We start from the raw sequence: 25,000 nt of genomic DNA, 5'->3' as shown, positions 1-25,000 counted from the left end.
GTAAGGTATCTTTTATCACGGGTGCACGCAGGCAGAGTGAAATAATAAGTGCGTGTGTGTGTGTGTGTGTGTGTGTGTGTGTGTGTGTGTGTGTGTGTGTGTGTGTGTGTGTGTGTGTGTGTGTGTGTGTGTGTGTGTGTGTGTGTGTGTGTGTGTGTGTGTGTGTGTGTGTGTGTGTGTGTGTGTGTTGTCCTGTCTCAATGTCTCCTTTTGTTCGACTCTGCCTTGAACTTTTGGATGTATGTTCTCTGCTCTGGTTCCCTTCGTGTCCTGACTATTCCATGTATCAGTTATCATATTAGCCCGGTAGCAGCGAGGGTCATGTTTCTTAATGGTCCCTCTAAGCGAGAAAAATGAGAAAAAATCACCCCTCACACAAACAATTTCATAATATATATCAACGCATTTGTGATCAGTTTATGCATCATCTATTTTGGGGGATTAAAATCATGGTACAAATTTGGCCCGTCGCCGCTACACGGTAAAGCCACAAATTTGGCCCGTCGCTGCTTCACGGTAAAGCCACAAATTTGGCCCGTCGCTGCTACACGGTAAAGCTACAAATTTGTCCCGTCGCTGCTACACGGTAAAGCCACAAATATGGCCCGTCGCTGCTACACGGTAAAGCCACAAATTTGGCCCGTTGCTGCTACACGGTAAAGCCACAAATTTGGCCCGTCGCTGCTACACGGTAAAGCCACAAATTTGGCCCGTCGCTGCTACACGGTAAAGCCATAATTTTGGCCCCGTCGCTGCTACACGGTAAAGCCACAAATTTGGCCGTCGCTGCTACACGGTAAAGCCACAAATTTGGTCCGTCGCTGCTACACGGTAAAGCCACAAATTTGGACCGTCGCTGCTAAACGGTAAAGCCACAAATTTGGCCGTCACTGCTACATGGTAAAGCCACAAATTTGGCCGTCGCTGCTACACGGTAAAGCCACAAATTTGGCCGTCGCTGCTACACGGTAAAGCCACAAATTTGGCCCGTCGCTGCTACACGGTAAAGCCACAAATTTGGCCCGTCGCTGCTACACGGTAAAGCCACAAATTTGGCCCGTCGCTGCTACACGGTAAAGCCACAAATTTGGCCCGTCGCTGCTACACGGTAAAGCCACAAATTTGGCCCGTCGCTGCTACACGGTAAAGCCACAAATTTGGCCCGTCGCTGCTACACGGTTAAGGAAGCCGATCTATACATTCTTTCTGCTCTCTGTTACCGTCATTCTATCATCACACGTCCCCTTATCCTCCCATATCCCTTCCCAACAAGTCCTTCCTGTTTATATGTTCGAGATCCTTTGTGAGTTTGAATGTCATGATATATATTTTTTTTTTTACGTGAACACCTATAGCGCCGGTAGGTTCTCTTGAGGGGCCTGGATGGTAGTCGGCCCCAGCTCGTCATGGCGCAGGCAAGTGTTTATAGTGGCGCCACCATCTCATTGTCACATCCATCTACCTTATTGCAATTTTAGGCTGCTCCATTTTTTTGTGGTCTCCCATTCTCTTAAGCGTGTAATTTTTCTTGCCTATGAACTCTTTCCAACGTGGGTATGTTTTTTTTTTTTTCAGGTGAGGTGGACAAACCACGGCCGCATATTCTGGTTTTACTCTTATCATCAACGTTATCAACATTTCAAGCATCACATCATCCATACAGGTAAATACCACTTTGATATTTGGCAGTAATCTTTGGGAGGCGGTGGCTGAGTCGACAGCGTGACGGCGACGCGTTCAGGACGAGTTCAATCCCCGCCTGGTGCCACCAAGCTGGGATTTTACAGCCGCCGCCGAGTGGCTTAAAACTACCCACATGCTGTCCAGAAGACCACCTATCAACCCGGACTCTAGATTCTAGGATTAAAGATGAGCTCCGGGAGGGCAGCATGAGCCAGTGCAAGATGGCGCCACTATAAACACCCGCCTGCGCCACAACGGCTGGGCCATACCATCAGGACCCTAAAAAAAAAAACAAGCCTTCCGGTGCCACAGGCGAAGATGTAAAAAAAAAAAAAAAAAAAAAAACTAAACCATTTTGTATTTTTTACTGGGAAAATATTGCAGAGTACGATCATTCTCGCCTTTTTTTCATCCCTTGCGTTCCCGAGTGCCTCAGCCCAAATTTATACTCCCATTGGCCCCAACCTCACTCTTTCCCATTTATAAAACGTGTGTGTGTGTGTGCGTGTGTGTGTGTGTGTGTGTGTGTGTGTGTGTGTGTGTGTGTGTGTTAATAATGTTTTACGCTCTACGTACCCCCCCCCCCCCCCGCATACACACACCAAGGGCCGCTAAAAGATTGGTTGCAAGCCATATAAGTTTGCTATGAAGGACTAGAGAAATCAAGCAGCCAGCACTAGAATAGATAAGAAAAGGAAACATAATTTTCATTTACCAGCGTTTGCGGAGCTGAAGACCGTTGCAATTATTAGGTCATTACAGCAGCCAAATATATACACCAGAAGAAGTGATGAAAGTGTTACAGTAACTTGTTTTCAACGGAGAACAAACCTAACGTATTCTTTGATATAATGAGTTTAAAAAAATATTACGAGCTAGACTCAAACACACACACACACACACACACACACACACACACACACACACACACACACACCTAAACAATCAAACATTTTCCCTGCCTCGTCCATTCGACATGATAACTTTTTTTCAATACTCCTTCAACAGTAACAGGAGCGACACGAAAAGAGACGAACGACAAGAGTAAGAAATGAAAAAAACGCTTTTGATGTGGTGATCCGCGTTTGAATTTTCTCATCGCCTTAAAATGGTACCACTGAGCATCACCTGCCTCTGTTACCACTACACTGGACAATATACCGCATTGGCTATCCGTTCAGAATGCGGATGTTCAATCGTTTGTTTACCAAAGTTTTTAATGTTTTGGTGTCACCTCCCGCAGTACCGTGAGTGAAGGAATTATTCAAGACCGGAAGTCGAAATAACCACACCCTCCGAGATAATACCCATTTAACATCAAATTCAATTATACTAGAGATGATAGAAAGCAAAGTACAGCCATGAACGAAATATCCAGGCGACAAAACATCTCGTATCGCCATTAGCCAGTATGGGGCCGTTAACGAGCCTAACAAGAGCTTATTTTTATTTTTTTTTATTTTATTTAGGACACTTAACATCTGGAATAGTGATACTTTAGAACACCTTATTTGGTTTGTTATTTCTTGCTGGATATACTGATTTTCTTATTCCTTCAATTGTCAACTAGCCAACAACAAAAGTTCTGCCAAATGGATATGAACAAGATGGAAGTTATTCATGCCATCTATTCATGCCACATTAGCCAACCATTAAACTTCTTAAAGAATATGTCACCTGTTGTTCTGGTTGGAGGCATCGCTCAGTTTTTGGATGGGGGTTGTCCTCATCCAACAAGCCCCATCCAGGTAAGCAATCCAGGTACGGTGCGTGCATAGATACGGGGCAGTCAGTGTACACTTGGCACTCATTGGCCATATATACTATAACTAGACAGAAACCTTAAACCCAACAAGCAATGGATGCATATTTTTTTCCCGGCCAGTAAGTACCGTGTTTGGACATTTGGCTCTAAATGATAACTATATTCCGGAATCCCGAAGTAGAAAAAATAATCGAGTTCTCTGGAAAAAGTACCTCTGACAGTTCTCCAGATGGCCGCGTGTGGCGCTACATGTATGGCCAACACTGTTAATTCATAGGTCTTGTGATATTTAGCTTAATGGTGGACACTGGAGTTGATGAAGGATTAATGATAGCGTGACTGATGCTCATAAAAGAAAAGGAAGTATACTACACACACACACACACACACACACACACACACACACACACAAACACGCACACTCAGCAAAGTCTACCGCCTGTAAAGGGTTTATTACACTGGACAAATTTTCCGTGGATCTTCAGTCAAACCACGATTTCCGCTGGCGTGGTTCTCATTTGTTTCTTGTTATTGCTGCTGCTGATGATGATGAGTAATACCGTCGTCCTTCAGTGAAATCTACCGTAGCTTTGGAAGATCGTGGACACGTCAGAAAACCACGGAAATATAAGAACCACGCCAGCGGAAATCGTGGTTTGACTGAAGATCCACGGAAAATTTGCCCAGTGTGACAACCCCTTTACCCTAGCCAGCTGAAGTTCGCTCCGTGCTCAGGTTAAAAGGCCTTCTGCTGATATGAGCGGTCACTGCAATCCCTTGAGCGAGGAAAGTGTGGAGAAGTGAGGCTTAAGTAGTACCCGGAGATCGGTTACTAGGGTTGTATTATGAGACATTTCGCAGCCCAAGAACACATATTTGACAAGGCTTTCGTAGGAGTTGTGGGCATTTCCAGGGGTAGTTTTATGACCATGGTGGTAGTCTGACCCTTCCTCTGTACCGTGAACCTAGAAACACATATTTGACAAGGCTTTCGTAGGAGTTGTGGGCATTTCCAGGGGTAGTTTTATGACCCTGGTGGTAGTCTGACCCTTCTTCTGTACCGTGAACCTAGAAACACATATTTGACAAGGCTTTCGTAGGAGTTGTGGGCATTTCCAGGGGTAGTTTTATGACCCTGGTGGTAGTCTGACCCGTCCTCTGTACCGAGAAACTAGAAACACATATTTGACAAGGCTTTCGTAGGAGTTGTGGGCATTTCAGGGGTAGTTTATGACCCTGGTGGTAGTCTGACCTTCCTCTGTACCGTGAACCGAGCAACACATATTTGACAAGGCTTTCGTAGGAGCTGTGGGCATTTCCAGGGGTAGTTTTATGACCCTGGTGGTAGTCTGACCCTTCCTCTGTACCGTGAACCTAGAAACACATATTTGACAAGGCTTTCGTAGGAGCTGTGGGCATTTCCAGGGGTAGTTTTATGACCCTGGTGGTAGTCTGACCCTTCTTCTGTACCGTGAACCCAGAAACACATATTTGACAAGGCTTTCGTAGGAGTTGTGGGCATTTCCAGGGGTAGTTTTATGACCCTGGTGGTAGTCTGACCCTTCCTCTGTACCGTGAACCTAGAAACACATATTTGACAAGGCTTTCGTAGGAGTTGTGGGCATTTCCAGGGGTAGTTTTATGACCCTGGTGGTAGTCTGACCCTTCCTCTGTACCGTGAACCTGAAGAACCACTCATTAGATCCCGATTGACCCCATCTTTGACCTATAGAAATACTTGATGAGAGAAGTGAGTGTCTTATAATTCCAACCTATGTATCTCTAAGGTAATACCCGAAAAATACTGGCTGGCAATCACAAGCTCAGCACATGATGAGACCATGGGTGAATTTTACACTCCCCCCTCCCCTCCCACACCTACACCCACACACACACATTATCTATACGTTTATACACACACCACAGCAACGCCATATCACCGGAACTCCTCTATCCCGACAAGACGCAGTAGACCATAAACTCCACCACTAACAAGTACAACAACCACAACAACAACAACTAAACATGGCAATCAGTACTCACACATGCCGTAGCCCATGACCCAGATCTCGGGCGGGGAGTGGAGCTCGACTAGAACCGGTGGGAGGCAGAAGAGAAGAACCAGCAAGTCGGCGGCGCTCAGGTTCATCAGGAAGTAATTCGTGGAGTTCCTCATGTCCCTGTCCTTGAGGATGACCACCGGGACCAGCACGTTCCCCACCACGCCAACCACCAACACCAGACAGCAGAAGAACGTTGAGACCACCTTGATGTACTCCGGGAAGACTGGGGTGGTACTGTAGCCACTTGTGAGATTTCCATCCATGGTGTAGTCGTCCGAATTCGTGATGGCTATGGAGGCGGTGGTCGTTGCTGTGGCGTTCATGGCTGTCGTTGTCAAGCTGTAGAGGAAGTCCTGTGTGTAGGGCGCTTGTGTGGTGGTGAAGGCGGCGGTGGCAGTGGTGGTGGTGGTCGTTGCGTTGGCTTTGAGGAACGGGAGGTGGTGTTGGTGGGGGTTCGTCGGGAAGGTCGTGGCATCGTCCTCAAAGAAGGTGTTGTGGTGCACGACTCTCCGCCGATGGTCGTGGTGGCGGAGGTGGTGGTGGTGGTGGTGGCGGTGCAGCGGTTGAGGGATGCCGGTGGTTAACATTTTCCCTTTTGGTTGCTTTGGTTACTGAGTCTGGTCACTGCTCCTCCTGTGTTAAGTTCGCATTGGTATCTCCTGTCATCTTCCTCTGGGGTCAACGAGGCACTTAGGTCTGTTCATTGGCCTGGCCTGAGGGTGGCGAGGGGATGTTAGGGGCATAGTGTTAAGGAGAGAGAAAATTAAGGCAACCCTAACAACTTCGCTTCATTTTAGAGTAGCCCCCCTTAACCTCACCCCCGGCAACTCTAACCCCATTCTCTTTCAGTACCTCTTCCATTAAACCATTGTTCTTCTCTCTACTAACATCCCCGAACTTAAAATAAAATCCTAACTCTTATTTATTCATCTCAAGAATAAGTAAATGTATATGTTGTAATTTTAAGGCAACCCCACTTAACGAACACACACACACACACACACACACACACACACACACACACACACACACACACAGGACTAATGAATGGCTAGGGAAGGGATGAGGGATGTGTGTAAGAAATCAAAGAGCAGAAAGAGAGAGAGAGAGAGAGAGAGAGAGAGAGAGAGAGAGAGAGAGAGAGAGAGATATTAGATGAAGTGAGATGCAGATGGTGAGGTAGGGAACGAAGAGAGACAAAGAAAGAGATGATGGAGGTCTAGGGACAGATGGATATGTGTTGGCGTTAAGACAGAGTGACTGGGGAGGGATTTACGAAGGGAGAGGGCGAGGGAGGAGAGGGGACATTCAGGGAGGGAGCGAGGGAGGAGAGGGAACATTCAGGGAGAGAGCGAGGGAGGAGAGGGGACATTCAGGGAGGGAGCGAGGGAGGAGAGGGGACATTCAGGGAGAGGGCGAGGGAGGAGAGGGAACATTCAGGGAGAGAGCGAGGGAGGAGAGGGGACATTCAGGGAGGGAGCGAGGGAGGAGAGGGGACATTTAGGGAGGGCGCGAGGGAGGAGAGGGGACATTCAGGGACAGCGCGGGGGAGGAGAGGGGACATTCAGGGAGAGAGCGGGGGAGGAGAGGGAACATTCAGGGAGGAGCGAGGGAGGAGAGGGACATTCAGGGAGGGAGCGAGGGAGGAGAGGGGACATTCAGGGAGAGAGCGAGGGAGGAGAGGGAACATTCAGGGAGAGAGCGAGCGAGGAGAGGGACATTCAGGGAGGGAGCGAGGGAGGAGGGACATTCAGGGAGGGAGCGAGGGAGGAGAGGGACATTCAGGCAGGGAGCGAGGGAGGAGAGCGGACAGTCCGGGAGCGAGCGAGGGAGGAGAGGGGACATTCAGGGAGGGAGCGAGGGAGGAGAGGGGACATTCAGGGAGGGAGCGAGGGAGGAGAGGGGACATTCAGGGAGAGAGCGAGGGAGGAGAGGGGACATTCAGGGAGAGAGCGAGGGAGGAGAGGGGACATTCAGGGAGGGAGCGAGGGAGGAGAGGGGACATTCAGGGAGGGAGCGAGGGAGGAGGGACATTCAGGGAGGGAGCGAGGGAGGAGAGGGGACATTCAGGGGAGGAGCGAGGGAGGAGGGGACATTCAGGGAGAGAGCGAGGGAGGAGAGGGACATTCAGGGAGAGAGCGAGGGAGAGGGGACATTCAGGGAGGGAGCGAGGGAGGAGAGGGGACATTCAGGGAGGGAGCGAGGGAGGAGAGGGGACATTCAGGGAGAGAGCGAGGGAGGAGAGGGGACATTCAGGGAGAGAGCGAGGGAGGAGAGGGGACATTCAGGGAGGAGCGAGGGAGGAGAGGGACATTCAGGGAGAGAGCGAGGGAGGAGAGGCGACATTAAGGGAGAGAGCGAGGAAGGAGAGGGGACATTCAGGGAGGGAGCGAGGGAGGAGAGGCGACATTCAGGGAGGGAGCGAGGGAGGAGAGGGGACATTCAGGGAGGGAGCGAGGGAGGAGAGGCGACATTAAGGGAGAGAGCGAGGAAGGAGAGGGGACATTCAGGGAGAGAGCGAGGAGGAGAGGGACATTCAGGGAGAGAGCGAGGGAGGAGGGGACATTCAGGGAGAGCGCGAGGGTGGAGAGGGGACATTCAGGGAGAGAGCGAGGGAGGAGAGGGAACATTCAGGGCGAGAGCGGGGGAGGAAGGGGGCATTCAGGGAGGGAGCGAGGGAGGAGGGGACATTCAGGGAGGGAGCGAGGGAGGAGAGGGGACATTAAGGGAGAGAGCGAGGAAGGAGAGGGACATTCAGGGAGGGAGGGAGGGAGAGGGGACATTCAGGGAGTGAGCGAGGGAGGAGAGGGGACATTCAGGGAGCGAGCGAGGGAGGAGAGGCGACATTAAGGGAGAGAGCGAGGAAGGAGAGGGGACATTCAGGGAGAGAGCGAGGGAGGAGAGGGCACATTCAGGGAGAGAGCGAGGGAGGACGGGGACATTCCGGGAGGGAGCGAGGGAGGAGAGGGAACATTCAGGGAGAGAGCGAGGGAGGAGAGGGAACATTCAGGGAGAGAGCGAGGGAGGAGAGGGAACATTCAGGGAGAGCGAGGAGGAGGAAACATTCAGGGAGAGAGGGATGGAGGAGAGGGAACATTCAGGGAGAGAGCGAGGGTGGAGGGGGGACATTCAGGGAGGGAGCGAGGAGGAGAGGAACATTCAGGGAGAGAGCGAGGGAGGAGAGGGACATTCAGGGAGAGCGAGGGAGGAGAGGGGACATTCAGGGAGGGAGCGAGGGAGGAAGGGGACATTCAGGAGAGAGCAAGGAGGAGAGGAACATTCAGGGAGAGAGCGAGGGAGGAGAGGGAACACTCAGGGAGAGAGCGAGGAGGAGAGGGGACATTCAGGGAGAGAGCGAGGGAGGAGAGGGAACATTCAGGGAGAGAGCGAGGGAGGAGAGGGGACATTCAGGGAGAGAGCGAGGGAGGAGAGGGAACATTCAGGGAGAGAGCGAGGGAGGAGAGGGGACATTCAGGGAGAGAGCGAGGGAGGAGAGGGAACATTCAGGGAGAGAGCGAGGGTGGAGAGAGAACATTCAGGGAGAGAGCGAGGGAGGAGAGGGAACATTCAGGGAGAGAGCGAGGTAGGAAAAAACGAGTAAAGTATTTTGTTTAATATCCGTAATAATGGAGAAAGGGATAGAATGCCATGATGTGCTAAATGATGCAACAAGTGACTGACCGCCTGATTGTTGAACTTATCAGTGCTTGCGTAAGTCTATATATACCAAGTCAAGTCACTCTGCTTCAAAACCGCGACCGGTACGCGCAGGAGGCGGTTTGGGGGCGGAGCAGCGGGATGACGTCACTTGGAGCCAAAAATAGTAAATTACCCGCCAGTTCAGGGGTGACTAAAGTTGGGGCCGTGTGTGCACTCTGGATGTGCATTCTCGCCTCCTTTCACAGCGCGTTCAGGCAAGCCACTGACGAAGAAAATGTCTTTTTATTGTGCTATTGCGTGACTGCAATTTCAATGCCTTCAAATGGCGGTGTTGGGTGTGAGGGAGGGCATGATGAAGCGATTGATTTAAATTAGTCCGCCTTTCCCTGTTTTCTCTAAATCCCTGTTTCCACATTCTCTAGTTTGGCTCCAAGCAACGTCACGCATAAACCACGCCTCGGCCGTGTCTCCTCCCACAAACCTGCGTATGACTTGACTTGGTGTATATAGACTTAGGTGCTTGTTTTGTGTGACTGATTGAGGGACTGACGGACCGACTGGCAACCCGATCAACTGCTTGCCCGCATTAATTAAGGAAGTTTGAGAGTCTGATTGATCACTGAATCACTCTTTGTGTGATGGCTGACTGGCTGCTTGACTGATGACTAAGTGACTGCTTGCAACATTTTTTTACTTTACATTTTTTTAAGAGTCGACATATTCATTAGTACACTGACTAATTTTTTTTACAACAAAGGAGACAGCTCAAGGGCACAAAAAAAGGAAACAATAATAAAAAAAAAGCCCGCTACTCGCTGCTCCTAAAAAAAGAATCAAAAGAGGTGGCCGAAAGAGAGGTCAATTTCGGGAGGAGAGGTGTCCTGATACCCTCCTCTTGAAAGAGTTCAAGTCATAGGCAGGAGGAAATACAGATGAAGGAAGATTGATCCAGAGTTTACCAGCGTGAGGGATGAAAGAGTGAAGATGCTGGTTAACTTTTGCATAAGGGGTTTGGACAGTATAGGGATGAGCATGAGTAGAGTGTGTTGAGGTGCCGCGGGAGGGGGGACTAACTTAAAAAGGTTCTGCCTACAAGACTGATTAACTAACATAACTTTTTTGCAAGTCCTTAGTGACTAAAAAGGTGTGGGTCTAAACAGTGAATGACTTTCGAAATGGTTAACAGATTCGTTCATTCATTCATTCAGTCAGTCAGTCAATTAGCATCACACTCAATCCCTGTCATTCACTCATCTACTCGTCCACTATATACTCATGAATAATGTGTGACCCACTTTAAAAATAATAATTGTCATGATAAATTTGCAACCTAAATATGTCACGAAGCGCGACACACACACACACACACACACACACACACACACACACACACACACACACACACACACACACACACACACAAATAACTAAAAATAAAAACACTCTCGTCACTTCCTCCCCTTTTCTCCCTATTTCTCCTCCTCCTCCTCTTCGTCCTCTTCCTCTTCCCGTTTGACTTTCACGTTCTCCAAACCTTCGCTTGACTTCTTGCGGCTCCTCCTTTACCAGCCACCTGTAAATAGGAGAGAGAAAAAGTGAGTTAGTTACGCTTCAGCCAAGATGGGTGTGGATGGAAATATGGTGAGCCAAGTTTAGACTAATTGGGAAAATACAAGCGGGCGATCGCTCAGGGAACAGAGATAAATAGGAGAGACTTTATACAGAGCAGTAATTCTGGTACTGGTCCCTTAGTTTAATGTAACACACACACACACACACACACACACACACCTGGCAACGATAGAGGGTAAAGATGTCAACATCCCGCTAATTAATCGACAAAAACTTAACATATCATACCGTGTGTTTGTGTGTGTGTGTGTGTGTGTGTGTGTGTGTGTGTGCGCTGTTATGAGAGAGAGAGAGAGAGAGAGAGAGAGAGAGAGAGAGAGAGAGAGAGAGAGAGAGAGAGAGAGAGAGAGAGAGAGAGAGAGAGAGAGAGAGAGAGAGAGAGAGAGAGAGAGAGAGAGAGAGAGAGAGAGAGAGAGAGAGAGAGAGAGAGAGAGAGAGAGAGAGAGAGAGAGAGAGAGAGAGAGACTTCAAATAAAATACTAATCTAGGAACGGTTTTCAGCAGGCGTGATTGACAATAGTTTCCCCAGAATAAAAGGAACATTGGCAACATTTTTTTTGTATTGGAAATGAAATAATTATACTAAATCATTCTTATTATCATGATAATTGTCATCAGTATTATCATTTTGTAATTATTATTATTACGATTTATATATTTTTAAACAATTGTAAACATACGAATAATATTCATAATAATGATTAAAATATAGTAATATTATTATTCATAATAAAAAAATGTAATTATAATAGTAATAATAATAATGATGATGATGATGATGATGATGATGATGATGATGATGATGATGATGATGATGATGATGATGATGATGATGATGATGATGATGATGATGATGATGATGATGATGATGATGATGATAATAATAATAATAATAATAATAATGATAATGATAATAATAATAATAATAATAATAATAATAATAATAATAATAATAATAATAATAATAATAATAATAATAATAATAATAATAATAATAATAATAATAATAATAATAATAATAATAATAATAATAATAATAATAATAATAATTGTAAAAAGAAGAGGTAGAAAGAAACAGGAAATAAAAATCAATAATTATAATAAAACCATCGACTCAGCTCCTCGCGATCACACACACACACACACACACACACACACACACACACACACACACACTCACACACACACACACACACACACACACACACACACACACACACACCATATCATGTCCATCCTTTCATTCATGGACGGTGGAGAACAGTGTTAATATCAACTACACAAAGACTTGGACCGAGGTGATAAACTCCAACATCGCGAGAGGAGTGCAACCCTCAGAGCTACTATAATCGGTTCACCCAAGTCTGAAGTGAGCATTATCGAGCACTGGCAACCTCCTGTCACACGGCGTTTCCTATTTCGCGGGTATTATCTAAGTCTATATACAGCAAGTCAAGTCATACGCAGGTTTGTGGGAGGAGACACGGCCGAAGCGTGGCTTATGCGTGACACTGCTTGGAGCCAAACTAGAGAATGTAGAAACAGGGATTTAGAGAAAACGAGGAAAGGCGGACTAATTTAAATCAATCACTTCATCATGCCCTCCCTCACACCCCACACCGCCGTTTGTAGGCATTGGAATTACAGTCACGCAATAGCACAATAAAAAGACATATTTTTTTCGTCAGTGGCTTGCCTGAACGCGCTGTGAAAGAAGGCGAGAATGCACATCCGGAGTGCACACACGGCCCCAACTTTAGTCACCCCTGAACTGGCGGGTATTTTTTTTTTAGCTCCAAGTGACGTCATCCCGCTGCTCCGCCCCCAAACCGCCTCCTGCGCGTACCGGTCGCAGCTTTGAAGCAGAGTGACTTGACTTGGTATATATAGACTTAGGATACTGTATGCTAGTCTACGCATAGTAAACAGTCGTCAGAGTCAATAACATGCAGCAGCAATAACAAATACCGTCAATTATAGTCGATTTTGAGTTGAAAAAATAATAGTATTGTCGCAAATAGCTGTTGTGTTAATTTACAAGATCACTGATTATGATTATTAAACAGCCTTGAAGCTGTCCACCACCGAGAAAATTAGCAGGCTTTATTTTAACCCCTTGACTGCGGATTTCCTACAGTTAGACCTCACCAAGCTACAGGAATGGAGCAAAAAAGTGGCTGCTACAATTCAATGAAGAAAAATGTTAAGTCCTGCACCTTGGGAGGGGATATCCAGCACACCAATACCACATGGGAAACACTCCACTATCCACCACAGAGGCAGAGAAAGACCTGGGAGTATACGCTACCAGGCTACCAGTGAAGGGATATCCAGCATACCAATACCACATGGGAAACACTCCACTATCCACCACAGAGGCAGAGAAGGACCTGGGAGTGTATGTTACCAGGCTACCAGTGAAGGGATATCCAGCATACCAATACCACATGGGAAACACTCCACTATCCACCACAGAGACAGAGAAAGACCTGGGAATATATGTGACCAGGCTACCAGTGAAAGCCAAATCCGTGACAATCGCAGCGGACGGGTTAATACGGCACAGGTTATAAGACACCTTGGACCATAGCAACACATCGGGTCATCAATTGTTGGTGGTAAGTGAGTGCTCATCTGCTGGTTGGTCCACGGGTAAGGAGAAACCAATACCCGTCAATGTTATCTTTATTAGAAAAACATACACAAGTCATTAGGACAGACAAAACACAAAAGAGACGTTCTTGTGTGTAAATACGTGTATGTGGATGTTGTGTAGTGTAAATGACATTGAAGTGTTGGTGTATGGGCTGTAGGAAGTCACACACACACACACACACACACACACACACACACACGCAAATCACACAAAGACAGTCACATATATATATATAATGAGTGTGTTTTGTGTGATACTGTCTGTGTGCTTTTCTTGTGTGTGTGAGAGACTTTCTTTTTGTGATTTTTTTTGTGTGTGCCTGTGTTTGTTTGTTTGTTTGTTTGTTTGTTTGTTTGTTTGTTTGTTTGTGTGTGTGTGTGTGTGTGTGTGTGTGTGTGTGTGTGTGTGTGTGTGTGTGTGTGTGTGTGTGTGTGTGTGTGTGTGTGTGTGTGCTTTTTTTTTTTGTACAACAAAGGAGACAGCTCAAGGGCACAAAAAAAGGAAACAATAATAAAAAGCCTGCTACTGCTGCTCCTACAAAAGAATCAAAGGAGGCCGAAAGAGAGGTCAATTTCGGGAGGAGAGGTGTCCTGATACCCTCCTCTTGAAAGAGTTCAAGTCATAGGCAGGAGGAAATACAGATGAAGGAAGATTGTTCCAGAGTTTACCAGCGTGAGGGATGAAAGAGTGAAGATGCTGGTTAACTCTTGCATAAGGGGTTTGGACAGTATAGGGATGAGCATGAGTAGAAAGTCGTGTGCAGCGGGGCCGCGGGAGGGGGGGAGGCATGCAGTTAGCAATTTCAGAAGAGCAGTCAGCGTGAAAATATCGATAGAAGATAGAAAGAGAGGCAACATGGCGGTGAAAATTAAGAGGTAGAAAACTATCGTGAGATGCATACTCCATACGAGGGCGGACAAAGCCCCTGTATATGGATAGCAGCTGTGCGGGGGAGAAGAACTGGCGGAGACGGTACCGAACGCCCAACCTCGAGGAAGCTGATTTAGCGAGAGAGGAGATATGAAGTTTACAGTTGAGATTTTGAGTTAAGGATAGACCGAAGATATTTAGTGTTGAAGAAGGTGACAGCTGAGTGTTGTCAAAGAATAGGGGATAGGTGTTTGGAAGATTGTGTCGAGTTGATAGGTGGAGAAGTTGAGTTTTTGAGGCATTGAAGGACACAAGGTTCCTTCTTCCCCAATCGGAAATGATAGGAAGGTCTGAGGTTAAGCGTTCTGCAGCCTCCAGTCTGGAGTCGTGTACTTCCTGTTGAGAGGGTCTTCTATTGAAAGAAGTTGAATAATGCAGAGTGGAGTCGTCAGCGTATGAGTGGACAGGACAGTTTGTTATGGAAAAAAGATCATTGATGAATAACAGGAAGAGAGTGGGTGATAGGACAGAGCCCTGTGGAACACCACTGTTGATAGGTTTAGGGAAAGAACAGTGACCGTCTACCACCGCAGAGATAAAACGGCCGGAAAGGAAACTGGAGATAAAGGAACAGAGAGAGGGATAAAATCCAAAAGAGGACAGTTCAGAAATCAAAGACTTGTGCCAGACTCTATCGGAGGCTTTCGATATGTCTAGCGCAACTGAATATGTGCGTGTCTGTCGGCCTGTTTACTTGTTTGTTACTGTCCCTGTATATATTTTCGGCTCCTAAGGCTCTTTCTGCCGTTAACAATAGCTTATATTTGCCAAAAAAAAGTCACACTTCAATGATAACGAATGGCAATGTAAACCAAGGAAAGGTATGCCAGTGGAGGTCGAAAAATGCAACGGGTAAAATCGCTGTTTACTCTTGGCAGATTGATGGGAAGGTTTTGTTTACTTGTTTGTTTGTCTGTGATCGTTGTTTGCTGTCACGCTGTTTCTTCCTCTCAACAATTTTCTCGCTCTCTGCCCGTGTGTGTGTGTGTGTGTGTGTGTGTGTGTGTGTGTGTGTGTGTGTGTGTGTGTGTGTGTGTGTGTGTGTGTGTGAGAGATAGATAGAGAGAGAGAGACTTGACTGACAGACTGATGGTGACATATTGATAGTATGAGTTTTCTCTCTCTCTCTCTCTCTCTCTCTCTCTAGCTATCTCACACACACAAAAAAAAAAAGAAGAAGAAGAAGAAGAATGATGAAAATAAATGAATATATAAATAAATAAATAAATAAATAAAAATAAACAAACTTTTTTTTTATGTTCACTGAAATAAAAACGCAAATTCAAGACGACTTTCGCAGTAGAGTGGTTAGCACGCTCGCCTCACAATCAAGAGGTTCCAGGTTCGATTTCCGCGTGGGGTAGAAACGTATGGGCACTCTCCATTAACCCAGTAGCTGCAGGGATCATGTTTCTTCAAGGCCCCTGTAGGCGAGAATATTGAGAAAAAATCATCACTCACGCAAACCATTTCATAATACATATCAACGCATTTGTGATCAGTTTATGTATCATCTATTTTGGGGGGTTATATCATGGCAAAAATTTGGCCCGTCGCTGCTACACGGTAAAGCGACAAATTCATCCTTGCTACACAGTAAAGCTCTAAATTTGGCCCGTCGCTGCTATACGGTAAAGCCACAAATTTGGCCCGTCGCTGCTACACGGTAAAGCGACAAATTTGGCCCGTCACTGCTACACGGTAAAGCAACAAATTTGGCCCGTCGCTGATACCGGATTAATCCATGCTTCCTGTCCATCCGGCAGTGAATGGGTACCGGGTCTCAGTAGGAGGTTGTTTCCCGCCTCATGGGAGTGTGCATACCCAAGACGGTGTGGGTGGGAGGTTACAGCCGTGCCCAGAGGTCCGTCACTTCAGGGCAAGTTCATTCGAAGGAAGGTACCAGTCTACCACGTGATCAGACCTTGGTGAATGGAACTACACCCACACACACACACACATAGACACACACACACACACATAGACACACACACACACACACACACACACACACACACACACACACACACACACACACACAAACACAAACAATTTTTCAGTTCAATGGAATAAAAACGCAAATTCGGACTGACGACGTAACATCATTCAGTTAACGCATAAAAATGAACAGTTTGTATTTTCTGGGCGTGGGTGGACATTTGTTTCTCTTTATTTTGATATATTTTTATTCAATATTAAATTTTCTTTTGATTTTTATTTATTTATATTCACTATCAATTTCACCTCTCAAGACTGTTTTAGGTTGCGCTCTTTTTTTTTTTCTTTTTCTTTTTATGTCTGAACTTATAGCGCCTGTAGGCTTCCTTGAGGGGCCCGGATGGTAGTCGGTCCCAGCCCGTCAGGCGCAGGCAAGTGTTTATAGTGGCGCCATCTTCCCTTGGCTCATGCTGCCCCCCGGATTTGGCTTTCATTGGTAGCCTGGTAACATACAGTCCCAGGTCTTTCTCTGGGTGGATAGTGGAGTGTTTCCCATGTGGTATTGGTGTGCTGGATATCCTTTCACTGGTAGCCTGGTAACATACACTCCCAGGTCTTTCTCTGCCTCTGTGGTGGATAGTGGAGTGTTTCCCATGTGGTATTGGTGTGCTGGATATCCCTTCACTGGTAGCCTGGTAACATACACTCCCAGGTCTTTCTCTGCCTCTGTGGTGGATAGTGGAGTGTTTCCCATGTGGTATTGGTGTGCTGGATATCCCTTCACTGGTAGCCTGGTAACATACACTCCCAGGTCTTTCTCTGCCTCTGTGGTGGATAGTGGAGTGTTTCCCATGGGGTATTGGTGTGCTGGATATCCCTTCACTGGTAGCCTGGTAACATACAGTCCAAGGTCTTTCTCTGGGTGGATAGTGGAGCGTTTCCCATGTGGTATTGGTGTGCTGGATATCTCCTTCCAAGGTGCAGGACTTTACATTTTTCTTCACTGAATTGTAGCAGCCACATTTTGCTCCACTCCTGTAGCTTGGTGATGTCTTCTTGTAGGAAAACCGCATCCAAGGGGTTAACTATCAATTTCGACACCCAAAATAGATTAGGTTAGGTTAGATTATTACTTTTATTCACAACCAATGCTGCCGCTGGAGATACTAATTCAGGAAGGCTGTCATTTTGTTTCACCGTGCATCTGTTCTGCCTCATACAATAGTTTAGGTTAAGCTTGGGTACTTTTACTCACCACCGAGGTTTGCCCCACCCCCAAGATAGTTAGGGATAGGCTAAGTTCTTTGTGTTTACTATCAATTCAGTTTTTTTAGGTGGTTATATAATTTCCGATTTGGGTCAAGAAGAACTTGGTGTCCTTCAACGCCTCAAAAACTTTAATTTCTCCACCTCTCAAATCGATGCAATCTTCCAAGCACCTATTCTCTCTTCTTCAATAACACTTAGTTCTCACCTTCGACAATAAACATCCTCGGTCTATCCTCAACTCAAAATCTCAACTGGAAACTTCATATCTCCTCTCACTAAATCAGATTCCTCGAGGTTGGGAGTTCTGCATCGTCTCCGCCAGTTCTTTCCCCCCTCCCAGATGCTATCCACATACAGGGGCCTTTATCCGCCCTCGTATTGAGTATGCATCTCATGTGTGGGTAGACTCCACACACAGCTCTCTTGGACAGAGTCTGAGGCCCCGACGACCCAGCGACTCAGGGTACACGAGGTCTTGGGCGTGAAATTTTTATGTGAAAGGGTCGCTGGGTTGTTGTGGCTTTAAATTCCGCCTCAGTGTTCCCTCTCTTCCTATCTTCTGTCGATATTTTCACGCTGACTGCTCCTCTGAACTTACTAACTGCATGTCTCCCCCCTCTCCCGCGGCCCCGCTGCAATCGACTTTCTACTCTAGCTCATCCCTATACTGTCTTAAATCCCTTATACAAGAGTTAACCAGCATCTTCACTCTTTAATCCCATGCATTTTGGTAAACTCTGGAACACTCTTCCTTCGTCTGTATTTCCTCCTGCCTACGACTTGAACTCTTCCAAGAGGAGAGGATCAAAGACACCTCTCCTCCCGAAAGTGACCTCTCTTTCGGCCACCCCTCTGAACTCTTTTATAGGGGCAGTGATTAGCAGACTTTTTTTTTACTTTTTTATTTTTGTCTTGAGCTGCTTCCTTTGCTGTTAATAAGAAAATATACCACCACCACCACCACCACCACCACCACCGGCACCATAACACATACCACTACAAATACCACCACCACCACCACCACCACCGGCACCATAACACATACCACTACAAATACCACCACCACCACCACCACCACCATTAGACACTACCACTAAAAGTACCACCACCACCACCACCACCATAACACAGTACCACTACAAGTACCACCACCACCACCACTACCGGCAACATAACACATCACCACTACAAATACCACCACCACCACTACCGGCACCATAACACATACCACTACAAATACCACCACCACCACCACCACCATACCGGCACCATAACACATCACCACTACAACACCACCACCACCACAACAACCACCACCATAACACATACCACTACAAATACCACCACCACCACCGGCACATAACACATCACCACCACAACCACCACCACCACCACCACTACCGGCACCATAACACATCACCACTACAAATACCACCACCACCACCACCACCACCGGCACCATAACACATCACCACTAAATACCACCACCACCACCACCGGCACCATAACACATCACCACTACAAATGCCACCACCACCACCACCACCGGCACCATAACACATCACCCTACAAGTACCACCACCACCACCACCACCGGCACCATAACACATCACCACTACAAGTGCCACCACCACCACCACCACTACCGGCACCATAACACATCACCACCACAATTACCACCACCACCACTACCGGCACCGTAACACATCACCACCAAATACCACCACCACCACCACCGGCACCATAACACATCACCACTACAAGTACCACCACCACCACCACACCGGCACCGCAACACATCACCACCAGTGCCACCACCACCACCACCACCGGCACCATAACACATCACCACCAAGTACCACCACCACCACCACCACAACCGGCACCATAACACATCACCACTACAATTACCACCACCACCACCACTTAACACATCACCACCACAAGTACCACCACCACCTACCGGCACCATAACATCACCACTACAAGTACCACCACCACCACTACCGGCACCATAACACATGCCACTACAACCACCACCACTACCGGCACCATAACACATCACCACCACAAGTACCACCACCACCACCGGCACCATAACACATACCTGGTACCACCACCACCACTACCGGCACCATAACACATACCACTGCAAGTACCACCACCACCACCACTACCGGCACCATAACACACACTACAAGTACCACCACCACCACCACCGGCACCGCCAACACATACCACTACAAGTACCACCACCACCACCACCACCACCGGCACCATAACACACCACTACAAGTACCACCACCACCACCACCGGCACCATAACACATACCACTACAAGTACCACCACCAACACCACCACCGGCACCATAACACATACCACTACAAGCACCACCACCACCACCACCGGCACCACAACACATCACCACTGCAAGTACCACCACCACCACCACCACCACCGGCACCATAACACATACCACTACAAGTACCACCACCACCACCACCGGCACCATAACACATCACCACTACAAGTACCACCACCACCGGCACCATAACACATACCACTACAAGTACCACCACCACCACCACCGGCACCATAACACATCACCACTACAAGTACCACCACCACCACCACCGGCACCATAACACATCACCACTACAAGTACCACCACCACCACTACCGGCACCATAACACATACCACCACAAGTACCACCACCACCACCACCACCGGCACCATAACACATACCACTACAAGTACCACCACCACCACTACCGGCACCACCAACACATACCACCAGTACCACCACCACCACCACCACCGGCACCATAACACATACCACACAAATACCACCACCACCACCACCGGCACCATAGCACATACCACAAGTACCACCACCACCACCACCACCACCAGCACCATAACACATACCACAAGTACCACCACCACCACCACCACCGGCACCATAACACATCACCCACTGCAAGTACCCACCACCACCACTACCGGCACCATAACACATACCACTACAAGTACCACCACCACCACTACCACCAGCACCATAACATCACCACCACAAGTACCACCACCACAACCACCACCATAACAAATCACCACTGCAAGTACCACCACCACCACCACCACCATAACACATCACCACTGCAAGTACCACCACCACCACCACCACCATAACACATCACCACTGCAAGTACCACCACCACCACCACCACCATAACACATCACCACTGCAAGTACCACCACCACCACCACCACCATAACACATCACCACTACAAGTACCACCACCACCACCACCATAACACATCACCACTGCAGTACCACCACCACCACCACCACCACCACCACCATAACACATCACCACCACAAGTACCACCACCACCATAACACATCACCACTGCAAGTACCACCACCACCACCACCACCACCACCACCATAACACATCACCACTACAAGTACCACCACCACCACCACCACCATAACACATCACCACTGCAAGTACCACCACCACCACCACACCCAAAAACATCCACCACAACAAGAACCACCACCACCACCACCACCACCACCATAACACATCACCACTACAAGTACCACCACCACCACCACCACCACCACCATAACACATCACCACTGCAAGTACCACCACCACCACCACCACCACCACCATAACACATCACCACTGCAAGTACCACCACCACCACCACCACCACCACCACCACCGGCACCATAACACACCACCACTGCAAGTACCACCACCACCACCCCCACCACCACCATAACACATCACCACTTCAAGTACCACCACCACCATAACACATCACCACTGCAAGTACCACCACCACCATAACACATCACCACTGCAAGTACCACCACCACCATAACACATCACCACTGCAAGTACCACCACCACCATAACACATCACCACTGCAAGTACCACCACCACCATAACACATCACCACTGCAAGTACCACCACCACCCTAACACATCACCACTACAAGAACCACCACCACCACCACCACCATAACACATCACCACCAAGTACCACCACCACCACCACCACCATCATACCTCACCACTACTTGTAGTTCCACCACCACCACCACCACCATACACATCACCACTGAAGTACCACCACCACCACAATAAAACATCACCACTGCAAGTACCACCACCACCATAACACATCACCACTACAAGTACCACCACCACCACCATAACACATCACCACTACAAGTACCACCACCACCACCACCACCATAACACATCACCACTGCAAGTACCACCACCACCATAACACATCACCACTGCAAGTACCCCCACCACCCCCACCATAACACATCACCACTGCAAGTACCACCACCACCACCACCACCACCACCCACCATAACACATCACCACCACAAGTACCACCACCACCACCACCACCAAAACACATCACAACTGCAAGTACCACCACCACCACCACCACCACCACCATAAAACATAACCACAGCAAGTACCACCACCACCACCACCACCACCATAACACATCACCACTGCAAGTACCACCACCACCACCACCACCATAACACATCACCACTGCAAGTACCACCACCACCACCACCACCATAACACATCACCACTGCAAGTACCACCACCACCACCACCACCACCGCAACACATCCACAAGTACCACCACCACCACCACCACCACCACCATAACACATCCACCACTACAAGTACCACCACCACCACCACCACCACCAATACCACCATAACACATCACCACTACAAGCACCACCACCACCACCACCACCACCATAACACATCACCACCATAAGTACCACCACCACCACCACCACCATAACACATACCACCACAAATACCACCACCACCACCACCACCATAACACATACCACTACAAGTACCACCACCACCACCACCACCACCATAACATCACCACCACAAGTACCACCACCACCACCACTACCGGCACCATAACACATACCACTACAAATACCACCACCACCACCACCACCAACATAACACATCACCACTTCTAGTACCACCACCACCACCACCACCATAACACATCACCACTACAAGTACCACCACCACCACCACCACCGGCACCATAACACATACCACTACAAATACCACCACCACCACCACAACCACCATAACACACACCACAAATGCCACCACCACCACCACCACCACCACCATAACACATGCCACCACACCACCACCACCACCACCACCATAACACATGCCACTACAAATACCACCACCACCACCACCACCACCATAACACACAATTCACCACAATGCACCACCACCACCACCACCACCATAACACATACCACTACAAATACCACCACCACCACCACCACCACCAAAACACAAACCACTACAAAAACCACCACCACCACCACCCCCACCACACAAACAAAAAACACAAACAAAACCACCACCACCACCACCACCACCATAACACACACCACTACAAATACCACCACCACCACCACCACCACCATAACACATACCACTACAAATACCACCACCACCACCACCACCACCATAACACATACCACCAAATACCACCACCACCACCACCACCACCATAACACCTACCACTAAAACTACCACCACCACCACCACCACCACCACCACCACCATAACACATCACCACTACAAATACCACCACCACCACCACCACCACCATAACACATCACCACTACAAGTACCACCACCACCACCACCACCACCACCATAACACATCACCACTACAAGTACCACCACCACCACCACCACCACCACCATAACACATCACCACTACAAATACCACCACCACCACCACCACCACCACCAAAACACATCCCCCAACAAATACCACCACCACCACCACCACCATAACACATCACTACACTACAAATACCACCACCACCACCACCACCACCATAACACATCACCACTACAAGTACCACCCCCACCACCACCACCACCATAACACATCACCACTCACAAGCACCACCACCACCACCACCACCACCACCATAACAACACCACAACAACTACCACCACCACCACCACCACCACCACCATAACACATCACCACTACAAATACCACCACCACCACCACCACCACCATAACACATCACCACTACAAATACCACCACCACCACCACCACCTCCACCATAACACATCACCACCACTACCACCACCACCACCACCACCACCACCAACATAACAAATCACCACTACAAATACCACCACCACCACCACCACCACCATACAACATCACCACTACAAATACCACCACCACCACCACCACCACCACCATAACACATACCACTACCACCACCACCACCACCACCATAACACATCACCACTACAAATACCACCACCACCACCACCATAACACATCACCACTACAAATACCACCACCACCACCACCACCATAACACATACCACTACAATACCACCACCACCACCACCATAACACATCACCACTGCAAGTACCACCACCGCCACCGGCACCATAACACATACCACTACAAATACCACCACCAACACCACCATAACACATACCACTACAAATACCACCACCACCACCACCACCACCACCACCACCACCCCCCGCACCCGAACACAAAACCACACCAAATACCACCACCACCACCCCCCCCAAAACACATCACCACTGCAAGTACCACCACCAACACCACCGGCACCATAACACATCACCACTACAAGTACCACCACCACCACCACCACCACCACCACCGGCACCATAACACATACCACTACAAATACCACCACCACCACCACCACCACCGGCACCATAACACATACCACTACAAATACCACCACCACCACCACCACCACCATTAGACACTACCACTAAAAGTACCACCACCACCACCACCACCATAACACAGTACCACCACCACCGACGCCTTAAAATATCACCACTACAAATACCACCCTAACCAGCGTCATTATAACGCATTAACACTACAAGCACAGCCACGCCGCAAGTTGTAGCATCAGTAATTGCGTTTTGATATTCACGTTTGGTTAATGTTGTAGACCAATTATCCTCTATAATGCCTGTACATACCCCCCCTCCCCCCTCTCACTGGTCTCGGGAGTAGGGCTCACCAGATGGATTGTGGCTAATTGCGCTCGCTCTCTCTCTCTCTCTCTCTCTCTCTCTCTCTCTCTCTCTCTCTCTCTCTCTCTCTCTCTCTCTCTCTCTCTCTCTCTCTCTCTCTCTCTCTCTCTCTCGTTCTTTTTTTTACGTTTCGCCCATGGAGCCGTTAGATTTTCATGGTTGGCTCTGATGGTCGGTCCTACCCCGTTATGGCGCAGGCAAGTGTTTACAGAGTCCCCATCTTGCTT

This window comes from Eriocheir sinensis, unplaced genomic scaffold (assembly GCF_024679095.1).
Source record: "Eriocheir sinensis breed Jianghai 21 unplaced genomic scaffold, ASM2467909v1 Scaffold780, whole genome shotgun sequence".
Lineage (NCBI taxonomy): Eukaryota > Metazoa > Arthropoda > Malacostraca > Decapoda > Varunidae > Eriocheir > Eriocheir sinensis.
This window is presented reverse-complemented; position numbering follows the sequence as displayed.